Source organism: Camelina sativa, chromosome 5 (genome assembly GCF_030686135.1).
Source record: "Camelina sativa cultivar CO46 ecotype springtype chromosome 5, ASM3068613v1".
Lineage (NCBI taxonomy): Eukaryota > Viridiplantae > Streptophyta > Magnoliopsida > Brassicales > Brassicaceae > Camelina > Camelina sativa.
This window is the reverse complement of record NC_141884.1, coordinates 32,990,380-33,000,464: the sequence shown is the minus strand read 5'-3', so window position 1 is coordinate 33,000,464 and position 10,085 is coordinate 32,990,380. Positions and strand designations below refer to the sequence as shown.

The window sequence follows — 10,085 nt, the reverse complement described above, 5'->3', positions numbered from 1 at the left end:
CATCTCTCCCTAAGAAATTCTAGTCCAAGTCTCACCGTCTCTTGCGCAAAGAGATCTGAAACTTGCATATATTTCACTATGGATCATACACCTAGGAGATCAAGATCAATTGTGTATGTTTTATTTTCATGATTTTTAAACCTGTGATACTGTGAGACTATGAGCAAAACGTGTATTTCCATAGAGTTGACTTTTTTCTCTCAAAGTTGACTTTTTTCTCTCAACCACGCGATCCTCTTCTTTCACCCTCCACCTTCGCCGATCTCGACGTCGGTCACGTCCGCCCATCATGGGCAAAAACAAATAAAAAAAAAAGCCGCCGCGCGGTACCCCCACTGGGTCCGCCACTTCCGTCTCTTCCCCGTCGTTGTCTACCCCGCCTGAAATCCAATACTCAGCTGGGGAGACCTCTCCGTCAAAAGTGTTGCCTGCATCTCCAGTGAGGTCAGCCAACAACGAATCCCCTGTCACCAGCACAGCCCCGATCCTCGAGGCAAACAAAGTGGCAACTGAAAACCCTAGATCCCCAATTTCTAGGGCTAAAACATTCCAGCTGTAAACCTGGAAATTGTATCCCCAACCGTCGCAGCAACCACACCTGTAGGGATTGTAGGAGCTGCAACACGCGCAGAGGAGTTGATTCCGGCTAAGGCATCAATTGAGTCAGTGAATCCTCCCCAAAAAGAGGATTTCCCCTGGAAAGACCTAGTCAAAGATTCGACTAGCCACCTCCAAAAGAAAGGTACCCCATTCACCCTGGAATCTGGAGAAGCCTGTGTGACAATACCGAATACCGTTATCGAAAAAAACAAGAAAGCCTGGGATAGTTTCATTCTTGGCCAATTCTACAAGGAACCTCCTTCGCGTGGTGCAGTTCATGCTATAGTCAATGGTATATGGAGTAAGCAAAGGAGAGACATCACTATCTCTAAAATGGAAGGACATTCTTTTCTCTTCAAGGTTCCCTGCCCAAACGCCAGAAGAAGAATACTCAGTCAATGTCTATGGCAAGTAGACGGCCAGACCATGTTCGTGGCCAAATGGTCTCCTGATGTAACACCCAAGAAGCCGGAGTTGTCTTTAGTTCCCGTCTGGCTCGACTTTCACGGTGTCCCGCTTGAGTTTTTCAACAGGGAGGGTCTTGAACACATAGCAGGCTTGGTAGGACATCCAGTATGTCTCCATCCCCAAACAGAGAAGCTAGTCAATATTGAGGTTGCGAACGTGTACACTATCATCGATCCACGTAAACCCCTACCGGAAGCGGTGAATGCACGTTTCGAATCAGGCCAGATTAAGAGAATACGTGTTTCGAGTCCTTGGCTCCCAGCAGTCTGTAGTCACTGTAAGAAGGTGGGTCATACTATCTCTCGCTGCGCCTCTGCCCCAGCCCTTTGTAAGTTGTGCGGATCAGTGAAACATTCTGAGGCACTCTGTCCAAGAGCAAAGAAAGACAAGAAAAGTGGAAAGGCTCCTATCCCCAGCCAGCTCCCGATTGTTGAGACGGTTCCCCCCCAGAACCCTGTCCTAAAGTCAACAGTAATGATTCCTGCTGAAAAGCCTGCAGCTCTTGGAATCCAACTCTCGGGTGCAACAAGTCCTAAGCATGCCCGTGTAGCCTCTCATCGCCCAACCCCCACCTTCTCCCAGGCTCTGAAGTCGGATGCTGGCAAGCTCTGTGTTGACCTGTCATCCAATCTTTTCACTCACATATCTCCTCCCATGGGGCAGGAAAACCAGCAAGACAACTACTCCGAAACAGACAGTATCTCGGGAGATGAAGATAATCCGGATGCAGAATCTGACAGATTTCTCAAAGTCATCTCCAAAAGGATTCTGAAGAAGCAAAGTGTCAAAGCAAGGGCTAGAGGCCCTTTATCCCTCTAATCCCATATCCGTTTTTATAGATATTTTTGTCGTAATGTAAGAGGTCTAAACGACCCTGTAAAGCGAAGAAGCCTTAGGAATTGGATAAAGCTTCATAAACCTCTTTTTGGCGGTATAGTAGAAACTCGGGTTAAACCTGACAAAGCGCAGCGTATCATGTCTTCTGTGGCTTCAGGTTGGAACTATGCGGATAATTATGACTTCTCTGATCTTGGGAAGATCTGGGTTTTTTGGCACCCTACGGTGCAGGTAACAGTTTTGTCTAAGTCCCTCCAGATGCTGGTCTGCGAGGTGAAGTTACCCTTTGTTAATATGGAGATACTAGTATCTGTTGTGTATGCGTCTCCTTATTGTAGCGAAGAGAGGAAAGCTCTTTGGCAGGAAATTCAGGAACTCTCATCCTCCCCTATCGTCAGCAACAAGCCTTGGTTAGTCATTGGTGACTTCAACCAAACTCTGCACGCTCATGAGCACTCCCCGTCTTCTTCACTCCTACCCTCTCGAGGTATGCGGGAATTCAAGTCCTGCCTGACCATTTCTAAGTTGGACGACCTCCCATTCTATGGAAACACCTTCACTTGGACAAACAATCATGAAGTGGGGCTTGTTGCAAAGAAGCTAGACAGAATTCTCGTCAATGATGACTGGCTTCATTCTTTTCCAATCTCCGTGGGGATCTTTGGGGAACCGGGATTTTCAGATCATAGCCCGTGTTGTGTAGTTTTGGACCCTGCGAAGCCGAAGCTAAAAACTCCTTTCAAATTTCAATCTTTTCTTAACCGCAACCCAGACTTTCCCCCATTAATCAGGTTATGGTGGAGTGCTTTCAACTTTGATTGTTCCAAGATGCTGTGTTTTTCCAAGAAGTTAAAGGAACTCAAGAGCATCATAAAGGACTTCGCGAAGGATAACTATTCAGGTATTGAAAAGAGAGTCAAGGAGGCCTATGAGGAACTGCAACTTTGTCAGAGAGCTCTATTAGCCTGTCCGACGTCACAGGCCCTCGAAAGGGAGAAAATTGCTCATAAGAACTGGAGCACTCTGTCTCTTGCTGAAGAAACATTTCTTAGGCAAATAGCTAGAATATGTTGGCTTGAAGAAGGGGATACAAATACGAAGTTTTTCTACAGAGTAATTTGCACCCGACAAGCTCAAAACCAGATTCTTTATCTGATTGATGAGAATGACCTACTTGTGGACTCAAAACAAGGCATCCAGGAACTGGCCGTCAATTACTACCAAAGTTTTCTTGGATCCCAGTGCTCTGCTCGTCCTCCTTCAGTTGAGACGATGGCTGCTCTCATACCTCAACGATGCACCTCCTCTGCTTTACAGATCCTCAATGCTCCTGTAACCCCGACAGATATCAAGCAAGCGGTTTTTTCTCTCCCTAAAAACAAGGCTCCTGGCCCCGATGGGTATCCCGTAGATTTATTTACTGCTCATTGGGACGTCGTGGGTCCTGAACTCACGGCTGCAGTTCTCGAGTTCTTTTATTCTGGAAGCTTACTCAAACAATGGAACTCCACACTTCTAACTCTCATTCCCAAGAGTACTAACGCCTCAAAAATGGGTGACTTTCGACCCATTGCTTGCTGCAACACCGTCTATAAGGTTGTGTCTAAGATCTTGGCTAATAGATTAAAGACTGTTTTGCCTGAACTCATTGCCAACACCCAGTCTGCCTTCATCCCGGGTCGCCTGCTAGTGGAAAACGTTCTTTTAGCAACCGAACTGGTCCAGGGGTTTAACCAGAAAAATATTTCAGAAAGAGGTATGCTCAAAGTCGATCTGAAGAAAGCATTTGATTCTGTTCATTGGGATTTTGTCATCAACGCTTTGAAAGCCATGGAATTCCCTGATCATTTCGTTAACCTGATAAGAGAGTGCATCACCACTCCTTCCTTCTCAGTGGCTATCAACGGTGAATTATGTGGATATTTCAAGGGTGCTAAAGGACTAAGACAGGGAGACTCAATCTCACCGTATCTGTTCACAATAGTCATGGAGGTCTTCTCGCAGATGCTAAATAGCACGTACAATGCTAACCTCATTAGCCACCATCCTTCAGGTTTGAACCCCCAGATCACTCATTTGGCGTTCGCAGACGACATAATGATTTTCTTTGATGGAAAATATGGATCGCTGCAAAATATTACCAAGGTTCTTAAGGATTTCTCTAAGCTATCGGGACTCCACATGAACGTTGACAAGACAAATCTGTACCTAGCAGGTGTGAACCAACCTGAAACCACTCGGATCTCTTCCATTGGATTCAGGCTCGGTTCACTTCCCATCCGGTATCTTGGATTACCCCTGATGCACCGTAAGCTCCGGATTGCAGAGTATAGCCCCTTGATTGATGGGATTATAGCTCGCCTTTCATCTTGGTCTACCCGTGCTCTGTCGTATGCTGGAAGAAGAGAGCTAATAGCCACAGTTATTTATGGCACAATTAATTTCTGGGCCTCTGCCTTCTTGCTACCTAAAGGATGCTTGAATCTCATTGAGAGCCTTTGTGCTAATTTCTTATGGTCGGGGGATATTCATAAGAAATCAAACGCGAAGGTTGCTTGGAGCGCCCTCTGTTTACCTAAACAAGAAGGGGGACTTGGATTTCGTCGCCTCTCCACTTGGAACAAGACTCTCTGTCTGAAGCTTCTTTGGCGTCTGCTTACAGTCACGGATTCTCTCTGGGCGAATTGGATCAGGAACAATAAGATCAAGGATGATGTCTTCTGGCAAATCGACGAAAAGTTGCAGAACTCCTGGACCTGGAAAGCTCTGCTTCAACTACGGCCTCTAGCCATCAGATTTCTAAAGTGTGAATTGGGTAATGGTCAGCAGGCGAGCTTCTGGTATGATCATTGGACCCCTTTTGGCCAGTTAATCCACTTCCTGGGTCACACAGGACCGGCTCAAACTGGTATTCCTCTATCTGGGAGGGTGGCTCAGGCCTGCTTCACAGATGGCTGGCGTTTACGTCCTGCCAGATCGCCTCAAGCCGAACTGCTCCACATACATCTAACCACAATTCACAACCCGGCTCTGTCCTCTGTTTGTGACAGGTTTCTTTGGTGCACAGCAGGAGAATCACATGACACTTTTAGCACGAAACGTACCTGGGAAGTTCTACGGGAGAGATCATGCTCTCTTAGGTGGACGACCATTGTTTGGTTCAAAGGTAATGTACCAAGGCACGCTTTCATGATGTGGCTCATGCACCTCAATCGTTTACCCACCAGAACCAGGCTAGCAAGCTGGGAAATGCAAGTGGATACTAACTGCTGCATCTGCGGAAACTACCCTGAAACACGAGATTATCTCTTCCTCCACTGCGACTTCAGTGAAGAGATTTGGCTGCAGACGACAAGAAGACTAGGGTACAACTCTTTTGTCTTCCACACTTGGGATGCGTTTGAGTCCTGGCTCGATTCTTCTGATGAAATATCTACCTAAACACTTCGCCGGATTGTGGCTCAAGCACTCATGTATGCTATCTGGATGGAGCGTAACAATCGACTTCACAACCACATCTCAACCCCACCGGATATCGTCTTCAAGGCGCTTGACAGGCAGGTTAGAGACACGATCCTAGCGAAGAGTCACAGGAAAAAGTTTTAAACTCTTATGAGCGATTGGTTACGATCCCTCTAGACTACACTCTGAAGGAGATTCCTTTCTAAAATAGAACCTGTTTTTTATTTTTTTTGGGCAAGTTCTATCTTCTTGTATCTTTCGTATTGTACCATGTACAATCAATTTTCTCTAATGAAAATTCACAAATTTTCAAAAAAAAAACGTGTATTTCCTTAATATGAACATTTTGTAATGTAATGCTCTAATAAGATAAAATTTGAGGATTTTTTAAACATATTTTTTGTTACTGAAGAGGCAGTGAGGGCCGTCATGAGTTTATTATAAATAGAATTGTTGGATACTTTTGAGTATGCGGTTGAAAAAATATATAAGTTCTGTATAACTATAACGAACACAAATATATATATATATATGTATGTATGTATGATGTAATTTTATATAATACATCTATATGTTTAAAAAAAAAATGAGAATAAGGGAGACAAACGGGATAGAAGAAAGTTATACAAAGAGTGAAACGTGAAAGTGAAGCTCTATTATTGCTTACTTCATCTTGTTATTTCACCATCACATATTTATTGGGGCTAAGATCCACATATGACAAATAAAATTACTTGGCAATAATGCAATTTGGGATTACGTATTTTTTAAGAGATGAGGTTTAGAGATACGATAAGTCACTAATTTTTTTTTAACAATAAGGAATTTGTTATCAACAAAAAGGGACCGATAGGTACCTGCATGCTCATTGTCGAGGACAAATTTTCGAATAAGACATGATCTCATAAAAACGGTAACTTATACAAAGTCATTGTCCTACAAGTCTACAACATCTCTCTATTTTGTACCTTTCATCTATAGACTATAGTTTCTTGATTTTCATTGTCGACCAACACCAAGAGGCGTTTCTTCATTTCTACTAGTGTTAAGAATATTTTCTTTCAAATATATAGTGTTTCCCATAAGAACATGTTCTGCATGGAGTCGAAAAATTAGATGACGCAACTATCATATAATAACAAGAATCTATTGAGTGTCATTCCGGCGTCATATACATTAGTATTTGTTGAACCGATTGTATTAATTCGTCTTCTTTCAAATTTATCAGTTTTCTTATGATAGAAAAATATCTAGTTGTTTTTGGATCACACAATTCTGAGATGCAGCTGACTGAACTATTGCTATCAAAGAAAGTTAAAGATAAATAATAATTATGATTGTAAAAGAATTAATAATGTGCACGCTACATTCCGGTGATACTGTCAACATCTTAAAACTGTTGTAACAGGATACATTTTGGCGATGTTGGTAGAATAATGCCAAGAAAAATCCTGCTTGATATGGATTTGAAATTTTTTTCTGGATTTAGATCTGTAAGCTCTTGATTATAAGGAAAAACCAGTTATTGAGTAATAAACTCATCAAGCTCTTCACTATCTTTATTGAACAGACTCCAAAGTCTATCAACGTCAAATGCCAAAGACATTGAGTTCATGGAAAAATTCTCAGCCTCCTCGACCGTAGTAGCTTTAGGACCGGCTGCATCGGCTTCTTGGCACTTTTCCAATACTCTCTCCCAGCACATACTCTCTCCATCCATTAGATTGTTCACAAACACACATTTCCCGTCATCTTTGTTACATGTGATACTACCATCTCGGGTACTAACTTCGCTAAGCCCAACTCCTAACACATCACTGTTGTTGGAGAATGATTGAGGTGGAAGACTTATTACATTGAGTTTTTTGGCCGCGGGTGTGCTAGTTGAACAAGTAATTTCTTTATTTTGTCTTTTGATCTTACAACACGTTTCTTGCTTCTTACTCAAATTAGTATTCCAGTAGTTCTTGACATCATTTGCGGTCCGACCAGGCAATCGGCCAGCAATCAGTGACCACCTAAGCATGCATTTGAACGTTTGTATATTACTTAGTTAGTATCTATTCATATTACACTATGTTAGATAGTTAGTAATTAATTTGCATTTTCGTCTGAACAACATAAACCTGTTTCCAAGAAGTTTATGAAGGCGAAGGAGAAGATCAACTTCATCAAGGCTAAATTTTCCTCTATTGATACCTGGCTTCAAGTAGTTAGTCTACAACTCTTCCTGCATCGGTTTAACCCTACATAACCAATAAGAGGAGTGAGCTCTACGTATATATATATACTTACGTAACATGAAGAATAACAAATAACAAATTCTATGTTGTTCATCAATCATGTATGTATGTTAAAAAGTGTTTTAAAATCATGTGTTATTATAAATAGTGACTTTATATATATATATATATATATATATATATATATATATATATATATCTACAGTTGTAGAAAAACATTTCAAGCATTATGTTTTTAATGACTTTAAGGGATTTTAGAGAATTTCCAAAGTTAAATACACACAAATCTAAATACTTTGTGTAGAGTGATATTTGGTAGAATTTTACAGCAAATTATAAAATGTTACTCATTAAACTTTAAATCACTTAAAATGTTAAGTTTTTTTTTTGGTAGGAATTTAAAATGAAAAGTTGAATGCTTTTATTACTTTTACCGTATAAATATACCATTTAATTATGTGAACAGTAAATAAGATATTTCATCTGGGTCATACTTAAGACATGATCAGTGATTATACAGCAACTTGTTAATAGTTATTTTCAATCGAAACAAAAAAGAATATAAATTACGTGTGTGTGTATATATATATATATATATATATATATATATATAATATACCGGTTCTCAAAGGAATTAGGTGCCATTTTCCTTCTCCATAGTTATCAATGCACTCCTTCAAGAGGTTATCTTCTTCAGGAGTCCATGCACCTCTTCTCAACCCTTTGAACGAACCCTCCTCCATGGACCAAAGTAAAATAACTAAATTATTTTACAAAGAGTGTGTTGTGGCTTACTAAATCGTTGAGAGGCATATATAAAGAAAGTGCGATCGAGTATGTGTCCGCGTTATGTAAGCGTATGTGACGTGCATGTTTCATATCCACATATCGCATTCCCTATCCGCAGATCAGTTTTGTTTGGGTGACTGAGAATAGATAATATCTTAAAAATTTATATGTATTGGCAACTACGTACATAAAACAAAACTACCAAAAGAAATTAAAAAGAAGGGACAACATCATTATTGAGTAAAAAAACTTGGGAAGTGCCTGTACAAACCTCTGGTCGTCGAGATAAGATCGTTGAAGAACAAGTTCAACAAGCAATTTCCTCAATACATGATCATGGTGAAGTCCAAAACTATATTGTTCATCATTTGATGGTACCTAACTCATTTGGAGGCACAAGTGGAAGTGAAACATACACCGAGAAGAAGAAACAGGTTCTTGATGAAATGAAACAAATCACCAAGCTATTATCAACAAGAGGGAATGGTGTAATTGACACAACACCGTGTAAGTTCGTCTATACAAGACTGAGAAACAAGACAAATGCAAACAGAGAGAATCATGTAAAAGAGCAAACTTAAACACAACTGTCAAGTCTCTACATACAGTCTAGTGTGTTTGTATAGGTTGAAATTTACATACTAAAGTACAGTTGTCGGCATCTTCACCACAGGTTCCATAAGATTCTGGTATATGTCCATGGCGTTTGTTCTTCGCCTCTCTCATTTGTTCACAGCTCCTAAGAAACCGCCCTTTCCTAAAAGCATCATGAACCAAATGATCATTATTCATTTCCACAGGCTTATCAATCTTTTTCCAGGTCATAAAAACTCCAGTACCATCTAAACCAGCTTCGCTCAAGTCGAAGACAATTCGCACAGTTACAAGATCAAGCTTCACACGTTTTGTTCGTAACTCATCGAGGTGCAGCTCAACGCTCTTGAAATCCCCCACTTTTGAGAAAGATAAAAGTACGAAATTGGCAAAAGGTGTATTCCAAGTAACTTGACACACTTCATATTTACCGCTTTATCAAGGTTTTTCTTATCCTTTTTGTCATGTTTCATTGTTTTTTTTCATTGTATTTTGATGCACTTAGTGTCCAAATGAGTCTGTTTGCGTTTTAGAAGTCCTAGAGTGTCTTTGTGTGTTTTTTGTGTCTTTTGATCCATTCCAGGTTAAGATGATGGATGACACACATAGCAATATGGGAGCTAGCGCCTGGGAAAACATGGCTAGAGTAGCGGTACAAATTTTATATTTATAGAAAGTGGCTAAAGCGAATGAAGTTGAGATGACCGCACCCGGATTTCTAATTGGAACACCCCCAAACAGTCCCTACGGCTGGACAAACCGCGGACTGGCCCGGAAGCGTCACGAGACGACATTCGTCTATGATCTGACAGAGGTTGCACCAACAAATTAGGATCCTCGACCAGTTCATTGGCGATGCCTACCCGCTGCTTATGTACCTTAGGCTTTTCAACCCTTGGTACGCATGCGACGTTGTGCTGGCCCGGACTAGGCCATGTACCGTTTCCACTTGTCCGAATATATATGTAAATATCTCGATTTATTAGTTAAGTATAATGTACATTCAAAACAAAACACTTAATTAAAATAGTTGGATCCATATTGAAGAAAACATGTTTAAAAGGAAACATCGAATTTTGCAAGACAGCAAAA

At 41.0% G+C, this 10,085-nt stretch overlaps 1 pseudogene; it reads right to left on the bottom strand.

The window, feature by feature from the left end:
• Window positions 1-6,889: 6,889 nt before the first annotated feature.
• Window positions 6,890-8,353, bottom strand: LOC104789566 (transcription factor MYB114 pseudogene; annotated as a pseudogene).
• Between the last annotated feature and the right edge of the window lie 1,732 nt (window positions 8,354-10,085).